The sequence below is a fragment of the Lemur catta genome, chromosome 1 (assembly GCF_020740605.2).
Source record: "Lemur catta isolate mLemCat1 chromosome 1, mLemCat1.pri, whole genome shotgun sequence".
Lineage (NCBI taxonomy): Eukaryota > Metazoa > Chordata > Mammalia > Primates > Lemuridae > Lemur > Lemur catta.
The window spans coordinates 222,456,929-222,469,721 of NC_059128.1; the positions used below are offsets into that span (position 1 = coordinate 222,456,929).

The following is a 12,793-nucleotide window of genomic DNA, read 5'->3' on the forward strand; positions in this document are numbered from 1 at the left end:
GGGACAGGGCTGAGTCCTGGGGGGCAGACTGGGAGTGCGGGGCCTGGCACTCTGGGCACCTGGGCGTGAAGTGTGCACTGGCTGGTGGGAGGCCAGGGTAGGAGGCAGGGCAAGGAGAGAGGGTGGGTGCTGGGATCCTGGCCAGGCTTAGGCCCTTGTCCTGTGTCCCCGGGGCTGGGTCAGCATCTGTTGCCTCAGGAGGTTTTTGTCTCAGGCCTAGAACTCTGAGGACACAGCCTCTCACAGTGTCCCCTTCCCCAGGGCCCAGGGCAGGGCCCCAGTACGATTATCTTATTCCTTGGACAGCGATGGGTGAGGGCCGGCAGGGTCTACTTGCTCCCTGCTTATTTGAGGCTCTGGTTTCTCTTCCAAACCTACAAGAATTCCATTCCACTTTCCAGACATTTGTTTTGCTCTTGTACTTGCTCAGCCCCCTTCGAGGGGACCCCATGGTGGGTGGTGGGCACTTCTCAACCAGGCACTGATACACCCTTGACTGTGGACTTGGGCGGCCCAGGCGGTGCCGTGCCGTGGGGAGGAAAGGAGGAAGGGAGGAAGGGCTTCCCGGCAAACAGGGGCAGCAAGGTCATGGAGGGTGCAGGTCGGGCTTGGTAGTTGGGAGCGTGTGTGACAAACCCGAGTGTTGGGTGCAGCTGCTGGCTTGGTGCTGAGCGAGAGCAGAGTGGCGAGTGCTGAGGAGTTTTGACTGTACCCAGTCGGCAATAATTAGCCATTGAAGTTGTTTGGGTGAGGACGCACGTGTTGGTGAGGAATCTAAGGGCTGCCCTGGTGGAGCCTTTGCCCTGTGTCCTTCATGAGTCCTGCCCTCTGATTTCACCCTCACCGCCGCCCTCTGAGGTGGGTGGTGATGTGCTGTTTTCACCTGGTGATTCCAAAGCCTTGGCATAAAAGGGGGGGAGCCCCTCCCAAACTGGCACCGGGATAGGCCTCTGCCTTCCACTGATGCCTGGGAGGTAGGGGTCGCCCCCGGGCTGCTCCCTGGAAGAGGGGGAGGAGGAGGAGAAGGAGGAGAGGAGGGAGGGAGGGGAGCTCTTCTGGGGGCAGAGCTGCCCTGGAGGGAGTCTTTGTGAGCTGTTTCCTGGGGAGTTTTAGAAAGGAAACTGCCAGTCCCGCTGCCATCCTTCAGGATGATGAGCTGTGTTCCAGCCCCCTTCCCTCCCTCCCTCATCCTCCCAGCTCTGGAGGGGGCCTTGGGGGTGGCTGGGGGCCTCCCTCTGGGTTAACGGGATCCCAGCTCTGGGCCAAGTGGGGAGCGAAGTCCTGTTGTCCCTTCTGTCTGGGGACCTCAGGGCTATGGAGCCACTGCCCTGGGCAGCACAGGTCTCAGGTGGGGCCGTGGGTGTGGGAGGGCTGTGGACAGATTTATGACTGCTCTCCCTGAGCTGGGTGTTTGCCTTTACCAGGCCAGTGGGCTGGTGAAGAGGGAGGCAAAGGTAATTTATTATATCCAGGCAGTAGATTAGCTCCTGACCACAAGGAACTTTCTTAGTGGAGGAGGGTGGGGTGCACGTAGGGGCGTCGGGGGAAGGTAAGGGAAGCCAGTGAGGTGCAAGGAGAGCAGCTCAGCTTCAGGGCATATCTTAACCACCCAGAACACTTGCTGGGCTCTACCCCAGAGTTTCTGGTTCACAAAGTTGGAGGTAGAGCCCAAGAATTTGCACTTCTGTCCGGTTTCCAGATGCTGCTGCTGCTGCTGCTCTGGGGATCCCAGTTTGAGAACCATGGTGCTAGGGACTCAAATGAGAAGTTTTGATGGCTCTTCCCTCACCCATCCTTGCTACTTGGACAGGACAATTACAGAAACACATCCTTTCCACCAGCAGGTGAAAGCTACATCCTGCCTTTAGACCCTGACTCCAAGGATACCTTCCCTAGTGGCCACATTGAGGACCAGCCTTTGCTGTGCCATCTGTCCTCTTTGTGACATTCTGCCTGGCTTTAGAGCACTCAGTTGCACACTCCCGGAGCTCTGGGACTCACACGCACTGATCCCTGGGGCCCGCATGGTGCCTAGCACAGCCCCAGCACATAGAGGAGCTAGAGGCTGAGTGGATGTGGTTAAACCAGACCTTTATAGGGTTCAACCACTCTAAAAACCAGGAAATTAAGGGTCGAGTGGGGAGAGGACTTCACAAAGACTCCCCAGGCTGGATATAAGCAGAGCCAGCTCTAGAACCTGGCTTCCCTCGTCTTTATCCAGGGAATTTACAAAAAAAAAAAAAAAAAATTCTGTAAGCGTAAAATACCAGCTAGTTCTCTAAATCTTTTCTATACTTTGTCTACAGTGGTATGTTTTTATCTCTATAAATGTAGTCTGTGTAGCTAGAATTTTGTGTCTGCTTTTTTCCCCTACTGCCTCTATAATTGCAGAATGCTTTTTTAAAAAACTTGTCATTTTGTGTACTAATTTTCTTGCTGCATGTACAAATGAGTGTCTTTTGTGTGATGTTCCTGCATTATCTTCTTCAATTGTCACAGTGACACCAAAGGTAAGTATTATGATCGTGTTCGTGCAGTGGAGCATCCCGTGGAGGTGGTGTTCTGTGGCTCGCTTAATGTTTCCCGGGCACCACACACAGAACTGCCGTCTGGATTTTTCATTAGGTGCAGGGCTCTTTGTACTATCCCAGGCCACCTCTTGTGTTTCTTTTTATGTGCCCACTGAATACCGTATGTAATTGAGGCATTATCCAATATCATTCTTTTAAAAATTGAGGTGAAATTCATATAACAAAAAATTAACTATTTTAAAGTGTGTAAATTCAGGACATTCACAGTGTTGTGCAAGCACCACCTCTGTCTAGGCCCAGACATTTTCATCACCCCCCAAAAAAGCCCCATACCCATTAGTGGTCACTCCCAGTTGCCCCCTGCCCTCAGGTCACTCGTCTGCTTCTGTCTCTGGATTCACCCATTCCAGATATGCCATGTAAATGGAATCATTCAGTGCGTGTCTGGTTGTATCTGGCTTCTTTCACTCCACACAACACTTCTGAGGTTTGTCCACATTGGAGCGTGAATCAGTACTCCATCCCTTTGTATGGGTGAATAATATTCCAGTATATAGACAGAGCACACTTTGTTTGGCTGATCCCATTCTTTCTGGTGCCCAGTGAAATCCACGTGCCAGTGGTGAGTGCTAGAGTGTAATGCAGTGTTTGAGAAGAGAAGGCATCTCGGGAGAGAGGTATACTGATGGGGGCTGCACGGCCCGCGGGGAGGGTGTCTGGAGAAGGAACAGTTGATGACTAGAGCTGGGGCTGGGCATGTGCCCTTGAGGGACTCGGCTGGCAGAGTGGGAGGGTGAAGCCTGGCCGGGAGGGCAGCTGAGGGGTGTCACATTCCTAGAACAGAGGAGCAGCCAGTTCAGGGAAATGTGGTGGCTGAACTCCAAAGATGTCCCCAGGTCTGGGTGCAGAAGGCTTCAAGTTGAGGAAGTTCGATTGAAAACCAAGGAGTGACCTTGTGCCTACATGGAAAAGGTCCTGGATTCTGAGAAGAACGGGAGAGCCAGCTGTGGCCTGGCCTGCAGAGGGGCGTGCTGGTGGCAGGCTGGCCGGGACGGCAGCCCGAGCTCCGGAGAGCAGCGGGCTCGAGCGGAGAGGGCCCAGGCACTTGTTGGGGGGGCTCATTAGGAGTCCAGCTGGGTGGGGTCGTGGGAGCGCAGACTTGCTCAACCCCAAGTCACACAAGTGTCCTTGTCCCTCCCATCATTACAACAGAGCCAGTGCTCATTAAGCCATTATTTGTGCCATTTTGAGTAACCACGGGAGAGAAATGGAAAGGGAATAATCCTGAGTCCCAAGAGCCCAATTTCAGGAGGAAAAAAGTCCCTTTCCTCTCTTCTTCACTCCCTCTAACCCGAGTGAAAATCCCGCTTTGCTGGTCAGTGGCACCAGACAATTATCTTTGTAACTGACTGGGGAGCCCTGGGTGTGGATGTTTTAAAACATAGGTTTTATTGTTGTTCAGATGTGGTGAAGCCATACCGCCATGGAAGATACGGTTTGCTACTCACAACCCCAGTGGAGGGCACGCCGTGCCACACCACGCAGGGGCCACGTGGGGAAGCACCGGGGTCAGCAGGAGGCAGCAGGGGCGAGGGGGGGACGTGGCAAGAGCCTTTGTTGTGCTTCCCACTGGATGGAAGGGTGAGCATGGGCAGTTGGAGTCCTCGCAGCGGGCTCTGGGGCACAGAGCCTGTCTCGAGTCGCCTAGTACCTGGTCCCAGTGTGATTAGGGCAGGGAAGTAGTGGCCCACAGGGAGGGGACCCAACATAAGAGGGCTGTGGGAGTGTGGCCTCTGGATTGGTTGGCTTGCACATGAAAGGTGCACTTAAAAGTTGATCATTTGCTGTCTCTGAGAATTGGTCCCAGATGTCAAAACATTAGAAATACAGAAAAATAAAAATGTATGAGTGTCCAGTGGGGAAGGCCAGGGCCTTGTGTTCAGCGTGGCCCTGCTCAGGCCTGGCACAGAGCACTGCACCCCTCTCACCCCGCTCCCTCCTTGCCTCGTAGATCCCGCAGGTCCTAGAGGAGAGAGCAGAGATGGAGTTCGCTCTTCTCTGTCCAGGTGTTCTCTGGGTCTGGGAGCACTTGCATTGCAAGCAGGGGAAGGGCTCTGAAGGCGGAGATGCTGCAGTCTGAGATACCTTGTTGCTGCTCCTCTGTTCTGTCAGCCTCGACTGGTGCTCAGAGCCTCGCCAAGCAGCTGGGGAGGAGCACGCAGGGTGAGGCTGCTGCAGGCTGGCAAAGGGCCTGTGTCTCTTGGCATGGAAATCAAAGCCGTAGCACTAGGGAGGGCAGGCCTGGGGAGCCGGTGCTGTGGGCCCCGCAGGCCTTCCCCAAGTGGCTCTGCTTTGAGGGGCCGCCCCAGAGACCACTGCAGCAGGGCAGCGACTGCTGGTGTTCCCAGCAGCTGCAGCGCGCTCACTCCCTCTGCCCTGCCCTCTGGCATCTCTGTGCCATTCTGGCAGCACCCGAAAGGCAAGAGGGGCTCTCTGTAGTACGTGGGAAAACTGAGGCCCAGAGTTCAGTGCTGACACCCCAAGATAAACTCACTGATCGGTCTGCACTGATACAGTTTCTCTTTCAGAGCCAATTAAAGATGGGTCTGAAAAGATGGACTAAGACAGCAACTATGTGTCAGCCGAGGGCTCTAGGGTGTAGGATGCGGCCACATTCGGCCTGACCCCTCCGGGGTGCTTGCCGTCCTTGCTGGCCAGGGTAGTGAGCCCTGGCCTTGGTGTTTTCCCGTGACGTGCTGTCAGACCTGAGCTTCCCTAGTGCTGAGCCCAGAGTGGCTCTGACAGCACTCACAGAGGCCCTGCGGCCAGGAGCTCTCGTCTGCGGAGGTGGAGGCTGCCGCTTCTTTCCCAGCGGCCTCCCCAGTCGGGAGGCCTGTGCGAGTGTTTGTTCTGGGCCTAGTGCGCATTCTTCTCTCCGGAACACAGCTGGAGAGCTGGGGCAAGGCAGGGCCAGGCCCCCGTGCCCCGGCCGGCAGGGGACACGGGCCAGAGGCCACCTTCTGGCCCCTGCCTGCTGACCACAGTGGAGCAGGAGGTCTGGGCAGGGGTGATGAGGTGCCAGCCGAAGGTGCTACTGGGAGGGCCTCTGCTGGACACTCTGAACTGGCCAGCGGCTCGCGGGGTAACCTTGTCAACTCCCTGTGGCAGGGACAGTGTTTGTCCAAGTCAGAAAGCTATGGGAAGATGGAACTGTGTCTTTTTTGGGTCTTGTGTTCTCAACACTTGGGATCCCCAGTCAGTGCTTGTTAACCAGCTGTTCAGTCTGCATTTGAAAGCCCCTTCTAAAGCCTTCAGGTAGGTCTCTCTGAGGGTGGCCCAGGCAGGTTTGTGACTCGGACACAGTGGTGACTATGCCACTTCTCCTGGTGCTTTATAATCAGCTATTCTGCCCTGTCAAATGTTTCCTGGGTGGGCATATCTCTGTTCTTCCTCTCCAGATTTCAAGTTCTTTGAGGGAAGAGAGCAAGGTCTTATTTCTTTCTTGTAGACTAACATTTTGGTACTCAAAATGTTTGCTAAAGTCAGTAAGAATTCCTGTATGTAGCTGACTGTAATCAAAGCAGTGTGTGAGGAAGGCCGTGGCGAGAGAGAATTCCCTTCTGTCTGGAGAGGTCGGAGAAGGCCCAAAGGGTGGATGTGGATCAAAGAGTGTGACAGGGACAGGCAGGAAGGAGGGACCTGGGGTGGGGTCCACGCAGGGCAGTTGTGTGAGGAGAAGCCCCTGGCAGGCTGGGAAAGCCCAGCTCAGGAGTTCATTCTTCATTTCATGGACAGCAGGGACCCTGCGGGAGTTTTCGAGTGACATGGTTGATTGAGTCACATGGCAGTGGTGGTACCCTGGAAGGCGGAGAAGGCAGCATCCTTAGGGGAATGGACCCAGGCTGATTCCTTGCCTCACTTGGTCACTCAACAGTGCTGCCCCAGTTTTTCCTCCTAGCGATCCTGTTAGTAGTGGGTGTTATTCCGTCTCCATCTGATTGATGAGGAAATGGCCCAGTGACACAGGCCTTAGGCAGTGGAGCCGTAATTCAAACCTAGGTCTCTCTGCTCAAAATCTGTGCTCTTAGTGCTACTCAAGATGTTGTAAGATGTGGAGGGTCAGATGGGGAGGCACTGGTAAGGACATCTTTTGATTTCATTGCCTGTGTCGTCAGTATCGAGGAATGCTTTCATGGTTTGCCTTTTATCTTTTTTAATTGCCACTCTTTAATTATACAATAAATACAACATAAATACATCCTCCCTGCCAAAAAAAGAAAATTGTAGACATGACTAGAGGCCCCTTTAAATACTCCCCCGACCTTGGTCCTATCAGCGATTCTTCTTGGATGGAGAGATTCAAAAGAGGCCCTTGCTTGCATTCCAGGGCCCCCTGTACTTCCAGCACCCTGCCAGCATTGTCAACGTGCTGCCACCAGGCTCACCCTCAGTCCAGTGCTGTCAGGCAGCCAGATTTGATCCCAAGAATAGTAACTCTGGGTGAGAGCCATGCTCCTCGGCCCCAGCATTCCACCCCTGGGCCCGCTCCAAGTGGTGTGTTTGCAGAGTGGAGGGTTGTCCTCCTTGCCATCGACCTTAAAAGGTCCTGCTTGTGGTCCAGGCAGCCCTCACATCCCTTGATAACTGATCATGGTTCTGCTTTCTCTTAATTATCAGAACCCTCCCTCAGCCTGTTGTGTCCTCAGCCTGTCTCAGCTCCTAGGGAGACGATGGCCATGGGTCCCCATCCAGCTCAGTAGAATGCACTTCCCACTTGTGTCCTGATTGCTCCACCTTTGCGCCCTCAGGGGTGCAGGGCACTGGTCTTGGAGGAGCTGGTGAACGAGCCTGGCTCTTCATGGCCTTGTCCACGTGATTTTCTCTGCATCTGCTCCAGCCTGGCCAGGCCTTATCTAAGGTATAACTTGGGGAGCCACTGGATTCTGCAGGGACAGGCACTGCAGAGGCATCTTGGGGACATCTGAGTCTCCTGATGTATTTATAAGGCTCTGTCTGAGACCAGCCAAGTTTTCTGGGTGAGTTTGGCAGAGGTCTCAGAGAACAGCTGAAAGGGGCTGGAAAGTTTAAGGAAAAGTTGTTCCTGCCATAAAGACAGCTGACCAGGGAGGTCAGGGCTCAGGATGATCCCAGCTTTTTCTTCCTTACCCATTAAGAAAAGTTGCCTTGATCTCTGCACCATGTGTCCCAACAAAATCTAATGTAGGTGTCCCCAGGCAGAACAGTTACTAGCCAATCAGAGGGATGTCTTTCCTTCTCCTGCCAGCTCCCCTACCTGACCCAGCCGCTAAGTGGGCTCCAAGGAGCACAGGCGGAAAAATCAGTTACTCTAGGGTGTAGGATGGTCAGACACATGCTTGTTTTGCATCCTAAGTGCAGATAGATGGAAAATGATCTTTACTTTTTTAAAAAAGGTTTTTAGTAGAGGCATGGGGCAGTGGGGATGGCCCTTCCCCATCTGGATGTGAGTTACGCAGGTCCCTCTTCCCCAGGGTTTCCCCTCAGCTGCGAAGGAGCCCTCAGGTGCTTGGCGTTTCCATGGCCAACCCAGCCATGGGCGGGGGCTCAGCGTGCAACCTCACTTACACCGGTCTGACCCACCTAGGCCTGTTAGAGCCATGCACGCTCTTGGGGACTTAAAACCTAGGACCCTCATTATCTGTATTTTTCAAAATATTTTTATGCATATTTGGAAACTGAGAAAAAAAGAAAAAACAAGCCCCCATAGTCCGTCCCATTACTCTGAATAGTCACTATTAGCATTATGGTGAATTTCTTTCTAGCCTTTTGTGGACATATACATATGTGTCCGCATAGGAGTGCAACATTTGTTTCTGTTTTTGAAATTTAACTGCAATTACACAGTATCAGTCCTTTAATATCCTGCTTCCCCCCCCCCCCACATAGCCAAAAGCTCATTCTGTGTTGATGCTGTTTTCTTTTAAATAACTGCATAATATTTCTTTAAGTGGATTTACCATATCATAGTTTAGCCATTCTCCTATTATTAGACTTTAGCTCATTTCCAGTTTTTTAGTGTTATAAATAGTGCTGAGATGAAGGTCTTTGCACATAAAGCTTTTTCCTTATTTAGGATTATTTCCTTAGGATTCTCAGAAGTGGAATTACTGGGTCAAAGAGTTTGAACATTTCTGAGGCTCTTGACACATATTGCCAAATTGCTGTACAAAAGGATCGAGCTGGTTTGCGTTTCTACTAGCAGGGTAAGCCGGGCTTGTCTAGCTACATCTTGAAGCATCCAGCTCCTTGTATTACACACAAGGAAACCAAAGCCCAGGGATGTCAAAGCAGTGATCCAAGGGTGCACAGTTGCTTGGGAGCATAGGTGATTCTGGAACCCAGGCCTGGAGGCTCCCATGTTAGCCTCTTACTCCTTTTTAAATAATGTCTCCCTTTTTTTTTTAAATTTATTTATTTATTTTTTGAGACAAAGTCTCACTCTGTTGCCCAGACTAGAGTGCCGTGGCGTCAGCCTAGCTCACAGCAACCTCAAACTCCTGGGTTCAAGCAATCCTTCTGCCTCAGCCTCCGAAGTAGCTGGGACTATAGGCATGCACCACCATGCCCGGCTAATTTTTTTCTATATATATTTTTAGCCGTCCAGATCATTTCTTTCTATTTTTTTTAGTAGAGACAGGGTCTCGCTCTTGCTCAGGCTGGTCTCCAACTCCTGAGCTCAAGCGATCCATGCGCCTCCACCTCCCAGAGTGCTAGGATTACAGGCGGGAGCCACCACGCCCGGCCCAATGTCTCCCTTTTTTGAGCAGTGTCCCAGTCCCTCCTGTTGCAGAGCCAGTGCCTTCGGGGGCAAGGAGAGCATATTGCTCTGGTGCTTCTGAACCTGCGTCCACTGCCCTTCCTGCATGGGTGGAATGGAAAGTGGCTGAGGGTCAAAGGTTTGGCTTCTAGGCCTGCCACTGCTTTGCACACAGCACTTAGCCCCCGACCTTGTGTTTCCCTACCTGTTGACCGGGGATATTAACGCCTGCCTGGCTGTTCCACAGGGTCATTGTGTGAGCTCGCTCATGCAAGAAGCACCCTCACGCAGTAAGGAGCACAAATGAAATGTGCTGTTATGATAATGGTTATCCCTAAAGCACTCCTGGGATGGGAGATTCAGAACTAGGACACTAAAGGTCTAAATCAGTGAACAGATTTGTAACACCAGTTTGTTCCTGAGAGAATTTGAAGCATCTATCAAAGAAGCATACATCAAGATGAGAAAAAAAACTAAAATAAGAAAAGTGATGCATGGGAGGCTGAGGCAGGAGGATTGCTTGAGGCTGGGAATGTGAGGCTGCAGTGAGCTATGATGGTGCCACTGCACTCCAGCCTGGGTGACAGAGTGAGATGCTCTCTCTCAAAAAAAAAAAAAAAAGTGATGCTGTACAATAATGTGCATATAGTTGACAGTGCCGTACTGTCCACTTCAAAATGTGTTAAGAGGGTACATTTCATGTTACATGTGTTTTTTTTTTTTTACCACAATAAAAAAATAATGAACTTAAGAAAACAAAGCAGTACAGAGACATGGGGAAAATTCAGATGGGACACTCCTTACACCCTCAGAGGGCAAAGGGATATTTTAACGTGAAAGATGCAAGCCAGTAAACATACCCAAAGCTGTCTAGACTACCATGGTCCAACAGAAACATAATGTGAGTTGTATGTATAATTTATAATTTTTCTATAGCCACATTTTTAAAAAGTGAACATAGGTAAACTTAGTTTTAGCAATACATTTTATTTAGCCCAACATATCCAAAATGTTATCATTTTAACATATAACCAATATAAAAAATGTCAATGAGTATTTTACATCTTTTTTTTCATACTGAGTCTTTGAATTCCAATATCTAGAGAGCATTTCCAGCATTGCAGAAAGTTCCCCTGGGCAGCGCTGCTCTAGACTTTGACCCTGCGGCTTGCCGTGGCATCCGTGGCTGTGGTCTGCAGGAGACAGTGTGGGGCCTGGGAGGGGGTGGAGATAGTTCCCCCAGTCCTGCCCCTGGGAGATTCTAAGGGGAAAGCCAAGGTGCTTGTCCCAAAAGTGTCTGGTGGGGGAAGCTGCTCCTGCCCTGTGGGAGTTCCCAGTCCAACTGGGGAATCTCAGGGCCTAATGAAGGGAACATTCTCCCCACGATGAGCTTGCAGTGAAATTTGGAACCCACAAGCAGATGGTCATTTACAGCTTTACTGAGCAACATCGTGGTAGATTCAAGTAGTTATAGTGACAGACTACGGAGTGGCTTACTGAAGGAGGTGGGTGTGACCCACAAGGCAAGAACTAAAAGGCAAGGACATCGAAAGAGGTGGGTAATGGCATGAGCAAAGGAAACATGGCAGGGAGAAGAAAATTGGGACAGAGAAGAGCTGTGTGTGACTGGAATCGGAGGACCTGGGCTTGAGGCTGGAGTGTGTGTGTAGGGGTGTAAATACCACAAACATTGAGATTTGATCTGATAAGCTGGAGCTGCTATTTTAGGCACTTGAGCTGGAGAATGATTGGATAAAAATGGTATTTGAAGATTATCCTGGTGGTGCTGGCCCTGTGTGCTGGATGGTTTGGAGGCGACGGGAGGCCAGGGGGTGCCAGGGTACCGAATGGCAAGGTGCTGTTCAGATCCATCCTTGCAGAACCGCGGAGAACCAACCCACTCCACCATCCTGTGTTGTCAGCCCAGGGAACCCTGAGGCAGCCCCCTGCGCTTGCTGGCTGTGTGTGGCTGTGTGTGGCTGGCCCAAGTAGGGGTGCACATTGGTTCCCCCTCACTTTGCAGTCAGAGTGTGTGGGTCCAGGCAGAGGGGCAGGTGGAGCCTTGGTTTTGGAGGGGGAGGGACTGTGTTAGATATCACTTGGGGGCCTCGTTCATTGCTGGTGAGACCCGCTCTCCAGGTACCGGGAGAGCTGGTTGCCATGGCAATGGGCACATGTTGCCAGTGCCCGGGGTGGGAGGGCAGCAGATGGCTGCTCTGGTGCTGCAGGGCCGAGGGGGTAGAGCACCCCAGACAAGGGGGTGCCCGAACCCCAAGACACTGCGTGAGCAGCCCTATCAGTGCTCTAAGCCAGCTCTGCAGCCAGCTGGACTTTTCGTCAGAAGTGTTAACCCCTAAATTTCCCTTCTTGCTCTCGGTCCCCTCTTTTCCACTCCCCAGCGGCCTCTCTGTCTGTCCACATGCTCCCCTCCCCTGTTGTCTCCTCGTCTGTCCTGCCAGGGTTCGAGCCAGGGATAAACTTACTAAAGCCCCCCTTCCCTCAACCCCCTTCCTCAACCGCCTTCCCTCTGGTGTGAAAAAGACCACATGACTTTAGATTGGAGGAGAAAAAATAGTGGACGGTGGGAAAGAAGATCCTCCTCACAGGACAGCAGAAGGGATTTAAGCCAGACGCCAGGAAGAACTTCCAGCCATGAGGATTGAGGGTTGGAAGGAAGGAGTCCGTCATCCCTTTCCTTGGCAGTCCCTGAGCAGTCTTTGTCCTGCCCAAAGTGGAACAAAAGAAGGGCGAGTGATTCTGGATATTTCTGTGCCTCCCCGTCCACTGTGCCACAGGAGGAATAAGGGAAGAGTCAGACAAGGCACAGAGCAAGTGTTGGCAGGGCCCCCGCCCTTCCGCCCGCTTCCACCCATTCTCAGGAACCTCAGGACAGAGATAAATTTAGCTCTTCTATGTATTGAAGGTTTGTGGAGAAAATATGAGCATAACTCCTCATTGGGCCACGGGGAATTCCTTCCCAGATGGACCTTCTTTCTCCCCTTCCCCAATTCCGGGAGCTCACACTGTACGTAAGTTTCCCAAAGTCGCGGGAAGGGAAGGCGCAGTGTGCGAGGTGCCCGCAGGGGCGCGTGCCCCTACATGCTGTAGGAAGCACACCCCGATCCGCGGTGTTGTAGATGTGGGTTTTCAAGCCTAGCAAAAGTTCACCAAATGCCTGTCGGGTGCGGGGACAGTGCCGGCACCGTAGAGAACCCAGCAGGCCGGGTGCCTGTCTGCATGTAGCTGACAGTCAAGCAGAGCCACCGACCTGGGGTGGAAAGGAGCCCACGGGGGCAAGGAGGACTTCAGCGGGCAGCAGGATTTTGCTGGGCAGGGAAGTGACAGGAAGGCTAGGCAGGCTGAGGGCACGTCGTGGAGGGCAGAGGGTGCGAGGCGCCTGTGAAGGTGGGTGGGCATGTTTAGGAGCAGGAGGTGGACTGGGGGTGGAGCCTCGCTATTTCTCAGG

The 12,793-nt window shown here is 52.4% G+C and overlaps 1 protein-coding gene across 3 annotated transcripts in view; it reads left to right on the top strand.

Moving 5' to 3' along the window:
• The window catches only part of ADCY5 (adenylate cyclase 5), a 149,484-nt gene that overhangs the window by 33,090 nt on the left and 103,601 nt on the right, over window positions 1-12,793 (top strand). The gene's annotated exons all lie outside the window — the stretch shown is intronic.